General features: G+C 33.4%; 1 pseudogene; it reads right to left on the bottom strand.

The window, feature by feature from the left end:
- Positions 1–3,518: 3,518 nt before the first annotated feature.
- Positions 3,519–12,170, bottom strand: LOC101726098 (metal-response element-binding transcription factor 2 pseudogene; annotated as a pseudogene).
- Positions 12,171–15,348: the final 3,178 nt, after the last annotated feature.

Below are 15,348 nucleotides of genomic sequence, written 5' to 3'. Positions count from 1 at the left end.
GGATTTGAGAGTATCACTTCCCTTTCAATTTCATTGAAGCATTTAAACAGTAGTGGCAATAGTTCCTCTCTAAATGTCTTGTAGAATTCAGTAGTAAAGCCATCAGTCAGGGCCTGGGCTTTTCTTAGTTGCTAAGTTTTTAATCACATTTTCAATTTCATTGATCAATACTGGATTGTTTAGAATTTTTAGGTTCTTTTCCAACTTTGGCAATTCATACATATCTAGGAATCTGTTCATTTCTTCTGTGTTTTCCATTTTATTGATCTATGGGTTCTTGAAGTAGGTATTGATGATCCTCTAAATTTCTGCTGAGTGCATTGTAATTTCACCCTTTTCATTCCTAATTGCATGGATTTGGGCCTTTTCTTTTCTTTTTCTGATAAGGTTAGCTAAGGGTTTGTCAACTTACTTATTCTTTTGAAGAACCAACTCTTTACTTCATTGATGTTTTTGTATAGTTTGTTAGTCTCCATTGCATTGATTTCTGCTCTGATCTTTATAATTTCCTCCCTTGTATGAGCTTTGGGTTTGTCTTGCTCTTCTTTTTCTAGAAGTTTGAGATTCAGCATCAGGTTGTTTAATTGATCTTGCTCTGTTTTCCTAATATGAGTATTCACTGCTATAAATTTCCCTCATAAGACTCCTTTCATTATGTCCCATAGATTCCAATATGTTGTATTGATATTGACATTTAATTTTAGAAACTGTCTGATTTCATTATTACTTTACTTGTGACCATTGGTTATTCAGTGGTATGTTGTTCAATTTTTTTATGAAATTCTTGCACTTTCTTCTGCTATTGATCTCCAATTTCATCACACTACAGTCTGATAATATACAAAGGATAACTTCAATTCCTTTGCACTTACTTAAACATGTTTTATGACCAAGTATGGGGGCTATTTTGGAGAACAACCTATGTGCTGCTGAAAAGAATGTGTATTCTGATTTTGTGGGGTGGAACAATCTGTAAACATGTTAAATTCATTTGTTTAAGAGTTTGAGTTCTAATATTTTGTTGTTTATTTTTTTCTAGTTGATCTATCTGTGACAGTGGGAATATTGAGGTACCCCACTACTCTTGTATTAGTGCTTATTTGATTTTTCATGTCCGTATTTGTATTATATAGTTGGGCACACTAGTGTTTGGGACATATATATTTATGTTTGTCATCTCTTCCTCTTGGATTGTTCCCTTAACAAGGATGTAGTGTCCTTCTTAGTCTCTCTTAATCAGTGTTGCTTTGAAATTCATTTTATCTGCAAATAAGATAGCTACCCTTGTTTTTTTTTTTCATGTTCCTGTCTCATGGAGTATTATTTTCCACCCTTTAACTTTTAGTCTATTAGTTTTTTTTTTTAATTCAGTGTGTTTCTTGTATGCAACATGTTGTTGGATTTTGTTTAATGACCCATTCTGCCAATCCACCTCTTTTGATTGGTGAATTGAGACCATTAACATAGTCATAACTGATATGTATTGACTTGATTCATTCTGCTGGAATTCCTGGAATTATAGTCCTCATTGTCTTTTCCTAGGATATTGTTTAAAATTTTTTGGAGTGCTGGTTTAGTATTTACGAAGTTCCTCAAGTGCTCTTTGTCATGAAAGTATCTTATTTCTCTATCAATTTTGAAAGATGGCTTTGCAGGTACATCAATCTTGGTTGGAGGTTGTTTTTCTTTACTGCTTGAAATACATCACTCCAGGCTCTTCTTCCCTTGAGGGTTTGTGTTGAGAAGTCTGCTGTGATTGAGATGGGCTTTTCTTTGTATCTGTTTTGTTTCTTTTCTCTGTTTGTAGAATTTTGTTCTTCTGCTGGTTTTCTGGAATCTTATCTATTATATGCCTATGTGTAGATTCATTTTGATTAAGGCTAGTTGGAGTCCTATATTCCTCATTTATCTGTATGTCAAGTTCTTTCCCCCTATTTGGGAAATATTCTGCCATTACTTCTCTGTACAGGTTTTTTTAATGTCATCTGCATTATTTCTCCATTGACTCTGATCAGTCTTATGTTATTCTTCTTTGCATTGTCTAGCACCTGCTGGGTTGATTTCTCATGGTTCTTTACTCTTTTTAAGAAATTTTTTCTTTTCCTGGTCACTAATTACAATCTTATAATTTATATCTGAAATTCTGTCCTCACACTGGCTCATTCTGCTGTGTAAACTTTCAATAGAGTTTTTAATCTCCTGGCAATCTGTTCGTGTCTGTTTTATGGATTCCATTTGTTTCCTATGTTGGGATTTCATCATGTTCCTCAGGTCCTCTACTTTTTATATCTTGTCTGCTCTACCTTTATTAATTATATCTTGCACTATGGACACAATCCATAGTTTCTTACTTTATAAGAGAGACATTTACAATCATAATGTGCCATAAAAACTTGAAAACTTACTTCTGGTATGAAATAATGTTTATATCATTTGAAATTGCTTTAGGTATTGAACAGCTGATTTACAAGGACTGAAAGTGAAAGGCATTCTAAAAGTCCATGAACACTATTGTTCACACCCTTCTTTGGTGCACACCAAACTTGTTTGATACGTTTCTCTTGATACATAGCAAGCAGCAGCATGTGATAAAAGCCTGAGAATAGGGCCAGGGATTTAGCTCAGTGGTGTTGCCTCCTGCTGCGCAAGCGTAAGAACCCAAGTTCGATCCCTGGTACCAAAAAAAAAAAGGCCTGAGAATAAATGCTGTTGTGCAAACACTGTAACAATTCCTGAAAAAATAATTATGGGATATAAACTCCAAAGCTCTCTACTCTCATAATTTACATTGCATAGGTCACATAAGCACACACACATACACACACACACACACACACACACACCTTTTACACTTCGCTTTAAAGAAAATTTTCAACACTTTTCAGTCTTACAGTCAGGATTATATACCTTGCACTTTATGAAATTGAAAAGGTATTGAGTTAAATGTTTTCCAATATTTTTGTGTAACAAGATAGACAATATTTCCCTAAATATTTTCATTATCTAGATGATCTGTTTTCTCTGATAACCACTAATCACAAAAACTGACTCCATGGAATAATTAAACAATTATTTAACACCATGCATGGGTTTCAATCATTTTTAATAACTTCTCCTGGAAACATAATACAAATCTTATGATTTAAAAAGATCAAGTGTCTATTCTGATTTTTTAAAAATTATATATTTTTATGATAATATCATAAAATTGACAAGTACATATTAAAGGTAGTATTATAGACTTTTGTTACTTTATTGTTGCTTTAAAAGAAAGATTGTAGGGCCGGGGATTTAGCTCAGTGGTTCTACCTCCTGCCTCGCAAGCTAAGAACCCGAGTTCGATCCCCGGTACCAAAAAAAAAAAAAAAAAAAAAAAGAAAGAAAAAGAAAGATTGTAAAACCCAGACTTATTTAGTGCTTTGACCTACACAAAATGAGTGCTGCAATGAACATAATTTTCAGTTCTATAGTCAGAGTGCAATTGTTCCTTCCCCATCTCAAGATACTGCACCTTTCTGTCAAGTGCTACCTGACAAGACACATTCTATTCTACTTGCAGCACCAAAATAACTAGTAATGGAGCTTTTCAGATGATTGATTTATAACTCCTGATCTACTAAGTTATTCAGAATTTCTGTGTTAAGTTCCTCAAATTGATCGTCTTTTTTGTCTTCATTATCTTTTACAATTTCTGAGTTCTGAGTCTGGATTGCTCTTCTTGAAAGATGACCACTTCTTCTCTGCCAATGTGGTATTGCAATAGGCTAAGATTTGCCTGTGGGAGTTTATCTGAAGTCAGGTATGACATAATGCCTGGAAATACTAGGTGAGGTAGTTTCTTTTCTACTGGAAGCACTACTGGTGAAATCCATATCTGAGGTATTAGATGAGTGAGCAGTTCCCATAGTTATCCTTATAGTATAAGATAAATCAAAGATGAGATTTTCAAAAACTGTTTCCTTATCCAAAGTGTCTCAGTAAGTTTTAGAATCATTTTTCTTTTATGTGGGCCTGGAGGACAAATTAAAGATTTTTTCTTTCCTTTTTTTCTATTCCATTGTTTATTTTTTTCTATGTAGGGCCATGGAATTGAGTATAACTTTTTAAAAAGTTTAACTCTAATATGATGACATCAGATTATGTGATAGCTGCGGCACATGAAGCACTCACTCTTGGATCATATATAGGTATGGATCCCTTTCTATCTTTAATTTTGAATTCATGGGATGTTCCTTCAGGTTCTTTCTCTGCTTTTAAAGCTATTATTTGGAAGAAACTGAATTCACAATCCAAACAAATGTTTCCTATTTACTTCTTTCCCAGACTTACATATGGTCTTGTAATCATTTAATATCTTCAGAACATACTCATATCTTTTACATTTTACTGTATGCCACCTTTCTAGGGTCCAGTTTATCCCAGTTTTCATTAACGTAGGCTATAATAAGCTCGAGTTCAGAATCAAAATATTTCTTCTTATGAATAATACTTAGATTTTAAAGGCATAGGTATGTTCTAAATACCCACTGTAGTGATAGACATTTGAAGCATTCTGGTACAGAATTGAAGATAGGGCAAATAAATGTATAAAATCTATCTACAAATACCATCATTTTTGAGAGATGATCACACTGTGTATTTCAGGCTGTTCATGAAATTTCTATGTATTCCAGGCTGGCCTGGAACCCTTGGCAATCATCCCACCTCAGCCTACTGAGTGCTGGGATCACAGGCATTCACCACCACTCCCAGTAGCAATTGGTTTTTGAAAGCATTGCATACAGCCTTCATGATACCACTGCTTACATTTGCAGCAATGTAGCATCTTTAAAAACCAGTCTCCAGAGCCTCTCAAGTAGCAGTTACACTGCTGGATATTGATTTTATGACCTGCGTCCCATTCACAATCTGCCACACTAATAGGGTAATGTCTGTTTCATGACTTGCAATGCTTTGGCATTTGGTCCTTTCCTAAGTGCAACACCTCTTTGTTGCTTTTGCAAAAGCACACCATTGTCAGAGCTATGTTTTCATCTGAATCACTCACACTGGAATCAGTATGAGGTGTCTGACACAATGGATGTTACCCTTGACCACACTTATCACATCTAACCACTTCATCAGGAGCTTATGAATAGTTTTCTTGGCGAATTATACAGAGCATTTTCCCACTTCCAGTGGCTCATGGGTGTCCTGGAATCCGTGTTCTCTCCACCACAAGATGCTTCTTTTCATCAATACTATGTAATATTTCTTCTACCAAAAGGATTTCATACAGTTTTCAAAATTACACCTTCAAATAGTTGTGTGAATTCTACCTGTTTGAATTTTCTTCCAGAGAACCTGGCAAAGGCTGATCAGACCCTCAGATACCTCTAAGGGGAGGGGGGGTAATGAGAAATAAAGAAAGACAGAGACAATATTTAAGGTACAAAGGGACTGGGAGGAACCCACCTCTAGTGGACAGGCTCAATATTCTCCGCAGTGAACACACATTTATTAGCAAGCAAGAAGCTCAGGGAAAAAGGTAGTGTACTTTGTAAGGAGCAGCAGCAGTAAATGCATAACTAGTAAATGTGAAACAGGTTAATGGGGGAACAGGTCCTTCCCTATACCCAGATGCCTGCACTCTGTGTTGTGTTTAGCAGATGTCACCTTGGCCTAGAAGCACTGTGTTTGTGAGTTTTCTGTGAACATCCAGGAAGCCTGTGGTTTTCCATTAGCTTCTCTGTTTCTAAACCAAGTTATGTCAGTTATGTCAGCCTTGGACACTAGGAGACCCAAGCCACATAGTCTGGTCCACAACAACAACTCAGAATTTAGAACTATTTATAAACATGTCGAAACAGCTGTGTTTCAGTCTTTATCATTTTAATAGTTTTAAGATAAAACAAGCCTCTGACCATCTGGTTAGGGCATCCTAACCCTCTTCAAATTTACATGCTGGGTGTTTAGTTTTGTGTCCACCCAGCCCCTTCAGAGTCAGTCCCCAGCAGGAACATTTTTTCCCTCAATTGTGCTATTTCCCTCCTCATCTCTGGTGACCTTTGTTGGCCATGACAGATCCACCACACCATTTCTCCAATGCCCTTGCCAAATGTCCTTATCCCATGAAGTAACACTTTGTAGCTCATTTAGTCACTTCATACAGAAAAAAATAATATAACCAATCAGATCATTGTGGACACTTCCCATGCAACTTGTGCACTTACTCATCACTGGTGCACACACAAACTGAGCCCTTAGGAATGAGGGTTAGAGGTAGAGTGAGCATTCAGCCCACTTCACTACAGCCCCTTGCCACTAGGCTGCATGCTCTCCAGAGGCATTCTTTATTTTACCATTATAACCATTTTAAAAAAATAGATATTGTAAGATATATATTAGTTTGACTCAGTAAGCATTTGCAACCCCCTGAAAAGGTAAAGAAAAAAAAAGACACAATAGTTTTATGTCTTATTTAATGGAGGCATTTTCAGATCAAGCTGACCATTTTTTGGCATTAGAATTCTCTAAATATTTCAGTCGGGTTCTTCCTTGATAATGAAGAGTACACGTTCTCTTTTCATCAATCTACCCTTATATAATTCCTTTGTTTTCTCTTATTTAGAGCACAATATTTTCCTTTGCTAGAGATCAAACCATCTATTTTTATCTATTTCACATAACAAAAATCCATTTTTTTTTTTACATAGCTCTGTCAAACCTGGCCTGACAGGTGTTCTCCTTCCAAGCCTTCTCTTAATTTACTGGTGACTAACTTGTGATTACACAGAAAATAAAGGAGGATCCTTCTCTTAATCTTATCTTTCCTATAAGCCATTGTTTATAGTTCAGAAGTTTCATTGGCCACTTTCCATTCAAAGTATTTGTTGATCTTATTTGGGAACTAAAAGAAGACAGTGTTTTCAGCCAGGCTAGCATGAAGGAATGAATATCCTAGCCTCAGGTTCCTCCAGCCTTTTGGCTTCCTCTTCTGTTTCTGCTCTCTAGGGGCCAAACACACCTTGTTGTCAGGGAGTAAACACTTCTTGCTTGTTTGGTTTCCAGAGGATAATAATGTGGACAAGTAAGGAGTGTGGATTTGAAGAACATAGAGAAAAAACTGATCGGCTATTTCAAACTGAATTTAATATGAGGATGATGTATGACTGTGAAGATGGCACAGTTGTACAGGTGTATCATGTGGAGGTGTATCATGTACAGTTGTATCATTGCTTAAAGAATGAAACAGCACTACTTTAGTATAGAAAATTTGGAATGGTTCCCTTCTTTTTCCACCCCTCTTACTCCCCCTTCCCCTTTGGACCTTTTCTTCCTATTTCACATTATCTATAATGACTTTTGATCCTTATTTACACTTTCCGTTTCTCACACCAGAGAAATTAATATGAGAAAAGGAAGAAATGGAAGTAGTCTTTGTGAATAGGGAGGGGTGGATGGGTATAAGGGAGGGGAGGGGAAGGGGAAAAAATAAGAACCAAGATATATTATGTAAAGGTACAAAATTCCAATGATGAATGTCATTACATTGTATACTTAAAATGTACGAATAAAATTAATTAAAAAAAGAATGAGCACAAGAATGAAATATTTCAGGCAAAAAATAAAATAAAATTTGGAATGAGACTACTTTCTTCAGAGAAAGGTGGATGGACAAGGTTTCTTGCCTATTTTCCTGGTTGTTGGTTTTCACAATGTTCAGAATCTCACCACAAACCTTAATCTCATCTCAGAGGCACTGAAGGATAGCACAGAAGTTGAAATCATGGATGAGAAAATAAGAAAAAGTGTACAACAAGAAAAATGGCCAATCTTGGGCCCTCCTTCACAAAATATGCCACAAATAGATTTCTCTCAACTGATTGTGCAGAGTTCATGCCAGGCCAAACCTTTTGCTAACATGGAGTCAGGGTGATGATCTGCTGATTCTCTTGCATGTCATTTGATCAGAATGTGCAGTGGCATAGGTGACTGATGCACTGAAATGCCATTGTAAAAAAAATCATGCTATGGAAATGAAAGCAACAAGACTGTCTCCTGCACAACAGTGTCTACTCCCAACCCTCTGTAGAGGAGGCTGGGCCAGTGCTACAGTGGAGATAACCACCTTCAGGGTGATGATGTGAGACAGACCTGAGGACTGCTGTCATAGGGGCTGCCCATTTCTATGTAATTGGCCTGGGCTGCATGGGCTACTTTTCTTCAAGGTGGAAAAGTTAATTATCATCATTATGGAAATACTGTAAGATTTTTTTTTATTTCCAGAAATATGTACTTGAGCCCAGATCAATAAAGCAGAAAAACAGAGGATTCAGAAGCATTTCCCAAATTGTCAGGTCATTTGCTATTTGATTTACTCTTCAATATAGTATTTGTTACATAGCATACATTGTCATGATGTTTTACATGGATTATAAGATTTATTATTAATGTGAACTTACTTGTCCACATTAAAAGAAATTAAAATGAACAAGGAAATTTTTACTTTACTGTTGGAAATGTTTTTTAATACATCAATATGAGAGACTGCCCAATGATAAAACATTAATGATGGACATTCTCATAGATATTTTTGTTTCATGTTACCATCTCATATTTGTTTGTCAGCTCTCTGCTTCTAATCTCCATAAGCAACTTGTACAAGTGCTTTAAAAGTTAAAGAAAAGTTATATTGTTTTAGTAGAGTTTTTAACTTTTAAAACGGTATAATGGCCAATTGAATAAATTAAAATTATTCATTGTATAAGCAAGGGGTCCAAGATGAAATTTTTAACCACTATGTGAAAAATCATTGATAAGTTGGGTAATATAGAAAATATTTTTTCCACAGGATAGTTAAGTCAGTCAGGTTAGCGATACTTGTCCATTAACCATTTGTGTTATTAATGAAATTGCAATAAAAAAACAAATAGGATAATACTTTTTCTGTATGTTTTCTTACATTAGCTATGTATTTATTTGTTTACAGTATTTATGTCCTTTAGCCTTGTATCATTAAAGAAACTCAGAAATATGTAGTAATATAAAACTCAATAAATTTAAAATCTTGAAGCATGCAATTCAATTGATTTTGAATTTTTCTTAAAAAATTCACTAGTCAACTCAGCAATTCATAGTTTTCGTAGTGATGATGTCATGTATAATGTCCAAAAGTGATGTGACTTGAAATAAAAGAAAAAAAAGCCGAGTATCCTAATATTTCTTCCAATCAATGGAGACAATTTTAAACAAATCAGAATTATTCATCACATTGTATACTATGGAAGAGCATATTGTTTAAATAGTTTTTCAAGAATACATCAAAAGGAATAAAATTTTTAGTTTGATATTTATAAACTTGTGCTAACGTCATCATATTTAAAGTTGGTCAAGTAAATATCTAGGGTGCAATCCACACATTCTAAATTTTTAAAAATATTTTTCATAGTGCATAACCAATTAACAATAATTTGAATATACTGTTATGGCTCTAAAGGTGGAATGGCATAAATCCATTTAGATTATTACATTAGACCAAGGAATTATTCTTATAAACTTTAAGTATAATAAATATATGAGTAAATCATTAAATTATGCAATGAAACTGACCCAGAAAACTCAACAATTTCTTTCATGGTTAAAGAAAAATAAAGAAAGAGAGGACATAAGATATATCAGAGCAAATGTATGTTTATTTTTCCTTAAGTTTTAGGTGGTTTTGTAAAAATAGGGAAAAGTGTTACTTTAAATATTTTCAGATCCAACAAAATGTTTGGATATTTTTAATGTTTTGCTGCTACATGTTTCTGCTTTGTTTCAAATGCCATCAAACTTTGTTAACAGCAGTAAATAACTAGATACAAACAATTGACTCAGACACTTAATGAAGGAGCAATAACAATCATGAAAAATGCTTACCTTTCTTGCAGCACTGACATGCTGGTATTATCTTGGGCCCTTACAGCATATTGCTGAGAAAAAAGTTAGCAATTTGTGAAAATATAATCATTTTAATGTATACAGCTTTCTTCCTGCTCACACTTTGTAAAATGGCACACATTATTTAGCTTTTTTGGATCTCTAAAATAAAATATATCAGAAGGGATCGTAAGTAAAAGCTTGAGATTATCATTTTCCCCTTGCAATTTTGTTAGTAATTCATTTGTAAAAAGCAAGAATGATAAATTTTACCAAAGTTTAATTTAAATACAGAAAAGTTGGACAGAATTTAATGTCCACTTCAATCAGCAATTGCAATTTTTTCTTCATACATAGCATTAAATTTGTCTAGATGTGTTTGCTGAAGTAGAATGTTCAGTTTTCTTTGAAGTATTGCATTATTCTCCCTTGAGAAAGTCTTTTCAAAATACTAGAAGCTATTCTTGAAGAATAGTCAATTCAAGAATGGAAAGGAACAATTATGAGAAAAGAAAAAAAAAGGAAACAAATTATGTAAATAGGGAAGGGTGGAGGGGTGAAGGGTGCACAGGGAATGAGGAAAAAATAAGAACCAAGATACATCATGTACAGGTACAAGCACTAAATGATAAATGTAAACATATTGTATACCCAAAATGTACCATTAAAAGAATTTAAGCAAAAAAAAAAAAAAAGAATAGTTAGTCAAAAATTAATACTAACAATGGCATTTTGGAAATATTGCTTAACATTTTGTTCTTAGGGCCTTACTGTAATAGATGACATAATCAAAACTTAATTAGAATTCTTACAGTAGACATTTTATTTTTGCATTTCAAAATCTATTATAATATAAAAAAATAACAAAACAACTTGACATGATAGATTTTTATTGAGGAAAAAAGAAATTAATTAATGTCTCCATTATGCCTAAGACAAGTATGAAATTAGCCATGAATATATTCTTCCATCTTCCAGAGCTGTGCAGCAAAATATAATGTGTAAAATGAGAACCCTAAATTTTGAAATATACACATGGTTATGAGTTTATTTTAATTATAAATACTAAAAATTCAACTGTTTGAAAAAAAGAGACCTTTTTAAAGAACAACTGACATATTCATCTGGTATTTAGACATACACATATTTATTCTCTATAAATATATAAATATGTTTATATACTATACATCTGTCTATAACTCAACTGAAATATAGTACCATTGTTAAATATAGTTGTATACAACAACACTGTTTCAGGATACATAAAATTCAGGAAGGCTGTTTTTTTAATAAAAGACTTAATAACAAGAATAATTTTGATCATATAAATGCTTAATGAGCTGAAATAGTTTAAGACTCTACCATTTAGCCCTTATATCAATACCAGTTGGCAGATAACAGAAAATTACTAGAAATAAAAACTTCAAGTTTTGCTTATATACAAGACAGAAAGAAAGAGAGAAAGAATGAGAGAGACAGAGAGAGAGAGAGAGACTAACTGAAAAGCACCATAAGATTAGCAAGTACAGTTTCTTAGGTTCTTCTTGGTAATAATAAGAAAACTTGGCTAGGGATGCAGCTCAGTGGCATTGCGACAAGGTCCTGAGTTTGATCTCTGGCACCACAAAAACAAAACAAAACTAAGAAGAAAACTGTTAGATCTGTTAATTTTGTTTACTCAATATGTGATAGGCATGGCAAGATACTAGTATTGTATACTCGAGTATGAACACAAGTTTAAACAATTTATTGTGGCCTAAATACAAATTTGAGATTAATAGATGTTTAAATGCATTTAATGATGAAATTTAAACTTATCTGTTTGTAAAATTGTCATTTCTGTTATTTTTTATGCTGCCTTATCAAAATTAAGTCCCTGTTTACCTCTTACAATTTGCTTTAGAAATTTATCATCATTATAAATAATAACGTTATATATTTGGAATTTGGAAAAAAGAGTTATCCTTGCATTCCACCTTAGAATGAAGTGCATGGCATCCATTAACAAACAGAAAGCATTTTTAGAATATGGGACAATAATGAAATGAAAATACAGACTTGCAGAACTCTCCTCTATTAAATTTTCTTCCCACTGAATTTGTTTTCTTAGTTTTCTGCATTAATGTCCTGCTTGGGATAAACTCACTACTTTTCTTATATCAATTACTCATCCTCTTCAAACTAGAGAAAATATAATAGGGTTTAAGTCTAATAACTTCACGTGTTTACCCTTTCTAGTTACCGCCGACACGCTCTTCTAATACCCACATTAACCTAAAAAGTATCCAATGGGATTAGAGCTGTCTCACATAAAGGAAAAACTGTTTTGCCAATTCTATTGTTAAATTGAATTATACTTGAATTCAGTAATTCAAATTTTATGCCCATAATTTATTAATATGCTTTGAAATAAATTCATAAACATTTGAAAAAATATATCCAAATTCAATCACTTCATCATGTTTACAGCCAAAATCATATAAATAGTCCCTCCAATTTTTCCCTTGTTGGTGTACTTTCTCAAAATAGTGATTTCCTTTAAAACATCTTTTGTCCTAAATCTTTCTATGGCTTTCATTCCATTCAGATGAAAATGCTACATTAAGCATCCTAGGAATCCCTCTGTGATTGTGTTACCTCCCATCAAAGATCTCTGCATACTGATTTTCATAATAGATGTAATTAATATTCCAAATAACAGTGAGTAAGGTTTTTTTTTTCTCTGTATCCTTGGGAGAGCTTGTTATATTTTGTTTTCATATTAATAGTTTTCTTATTTGAGTGAGGTAATATCTCATTGAGGTTTTGATTTGTACTTTCTTAATTATTAGTGATTTCAATTTTTTTCTTTTCACATAATCTTTGGCCATCTGTATGCCTTCTTTTGAGGAATGTTATTTGTGTTACTTTTCTATTGAGCTCTTAAATTGCTTACATATTCTGGATATGAACACTTTTTCCGATGTATAGTTTGCAAAGGTTTTCTCTACTGCTGACTTTTTTTTTTTTTTACTTTGTTGTTTCTTTGCTGTGCCAAACTTTCTTAGAATGATAAAAATTCATGTGCCCATTTTTACATTTATTTCCTATGCTTTTTTAGGTATTACCCCCCCATTTTTTCCCATTTCAATGCCTTGAGCTGCTTTTGCTGTATTTTCATTTTGTAGTTTCATAGTTTTAGGACTCACATTTTAGACTTTAAATAATTTTGGGGCCAAGTTTTACAACTAGTGAGAGATGTGACTTTAGTTTCATTCTTCATCATGTGGAAGCCTGGTTTTGCCATCAAATTATTGAAAAGACCATACTTTGTTCAATCATGTTGTTAGGGCTTTATGAAATATGAGTTCTCTGTAGATACATGATTTACTTGTAGATTCAGTTCCATTGATATACAAGTACATTTTTTTTTCTGTAAATAGAATGCTTTTTGATTACTATATTTGTAGTATGTTAGTATGCTAAATTTAATGTCATACTACAATGATTATTCATCATGATCTAATAAGATTTATCCCAGTGGTGCAAGAATGGTTCAACATATAAAATAAATAAACAAAATAAAGCACAAAAACCATATGACCATGACAATAGGCACACAAAAGGCACTTAAGAAAATTCAACATGGCCTCATTTTATCTTTCTTTCTTTTTTTTTTATTTTGCTTTCATCCACATTTGATTTTGATTTACAATAATGCTTTCGTTCACCAATGCTTCCCTTCGCAAACAGAAACTTTGGGCAAAATTTACTTCCATTCGTGAACCCCACATCCGGGGAAGAATAGGACCATAGTCATCTTCCAATCATGAACACAAATGCAGCCTTTTCCCCCAGAATCCTGGGACAAATTAAGTTCATGAACTGAAGCACCACTGTATCTTGAATCTGTAATGAGTGTTTTGTTATTTTAAAATGCAACTTTTGATAACATGAATTTAAGTCTTGGATCCAGAACTTAACAGCAAGAAAGGGATTAACAAGTTCCTAAAGTCTCTGTGCTTCCGTTTTCCCATTTGTAAAATGAGGTGAATAATATTATCTAGGCTTTATTCTACTTCATGCTTGGTTGGAAATTTGATGAGTATAATTTTCTCAGCTGAACATTTGTCATCAGAATTTTGAAGTTATTTTCTCCTTAATTTTTTGGTATTGCTTATGAGAAATAACATGTGTTTTTATTCTCTTTTCTTGATTATGATCTGCTGTATTAGCATTGTCTTAATTTTCTGGTTGCTGAGGCAAAATAACCAACACCAGTTTCCTAAATGCAGAGTCAGTAATAAGAACATCAACCTCAACGCTCTACATTGACTCCACAGAAGAAAAGGGGAGAAGAGAAAAGCTGCCCAAGAACCCATCAGATCGCATCGGGATCTCTTTTTCTGTTGGTGCTGCACTGGCTCAGTCTCCAGGACTTTGCTTCCCTCCTCAGCACCCACAGAGTAGGAGTAGGGAGAGTGTGAAAAGGTGATACACCTCCTCACCAGGATGCGACTTCGGCTTCATTTTAAATACTATAAATAAGTGGGTGTAGAGGAATGAAGTGCAGCACAATAAAGGTCATATATCACAAGTTCACAGCTAACATCCTCATACCAGATAATGACAAAGTAAGTTGTTTTTTAAGGTGAAACTAGAAAAAGTTGCACCTTTTGTCAATTTAATTTGACATAGATCTAGAAATCCTGGGCAGAATATTTTGACATAAGAAACAAATTATGAGCTTTCAAATTGGAAAAGAGGAATTTAAGTACACATTGTCTGGCGACAATGTTATCATTTATATTAAAAAAAGCAACAAAGACTTCTCAACCAAGAGACAATAAGAACTAGTAAGGAGATTCATCAGATTTGTTGGATGCAAAATCAAAACACAAATATTAGTAGTTTTGCTACACACCCATAGCCAATTATATGTTTAAGAAATGGAAATATAATTAAATCTGAATAACTAAAAAGTTCAAATAAATTTAAATGAAGAGACGAAAAATGCTTACATAACATACTGGTGAAGGAATGTGAAGAAGACAAATTAAAATGAAAAAGACAAACCCTGATCATGAATTGGAAGAATGAATATTGTTAAAATGTTCATACTGTCCAAAGTAATGTATACATTTATTACAAACCCTATCAAAATACTAATGGAATTCTCCACAGAAATAGAAAAACTCTAAGACTTATAAGAAAACATAAAAACTCTCAGCCAAAATAATCTTGAGTAAAAAGTAAAATACAGGGCTGTACACTGTCACTCCATGGTAGGAAATTTACTTTTCATTGAAGTGTGCCCTGAATACTGTGTTTAAAGTTAAATTCTCTCTTGTCATACTTCTAATTTACTTTCCTTCCCTCCCTAATTCAATTATTTCCCTTTTCTTTTTCTGTCTTTTCATTATATAATAGAAACTGCAAGTGGGTAAGAAGCCTAAGTTAATTTTCAAT

The sequence above is a fragment of the Heterocephalus glaber genome, unplaced genomic scaffold (assembly GCF_053883595.1).
Source record: "Heterocephalus glaber isolate CG9 unplaced genomic scaffold, H.glaber_assembly_v1.0 deba00000122, whole genome shotgun sequence".
Classification (NCBI taxonomy): Eukaryota; Metazoa; Chordata; class Mammalia; order Rodentia; family Bathyergidae; genus Heterocephalus; species Heterocephalus glaber.
Note: the sequence above shows the minus strand (reverse complement) of the source record. Positions and strands in the feature narration are given on the sequence as shown.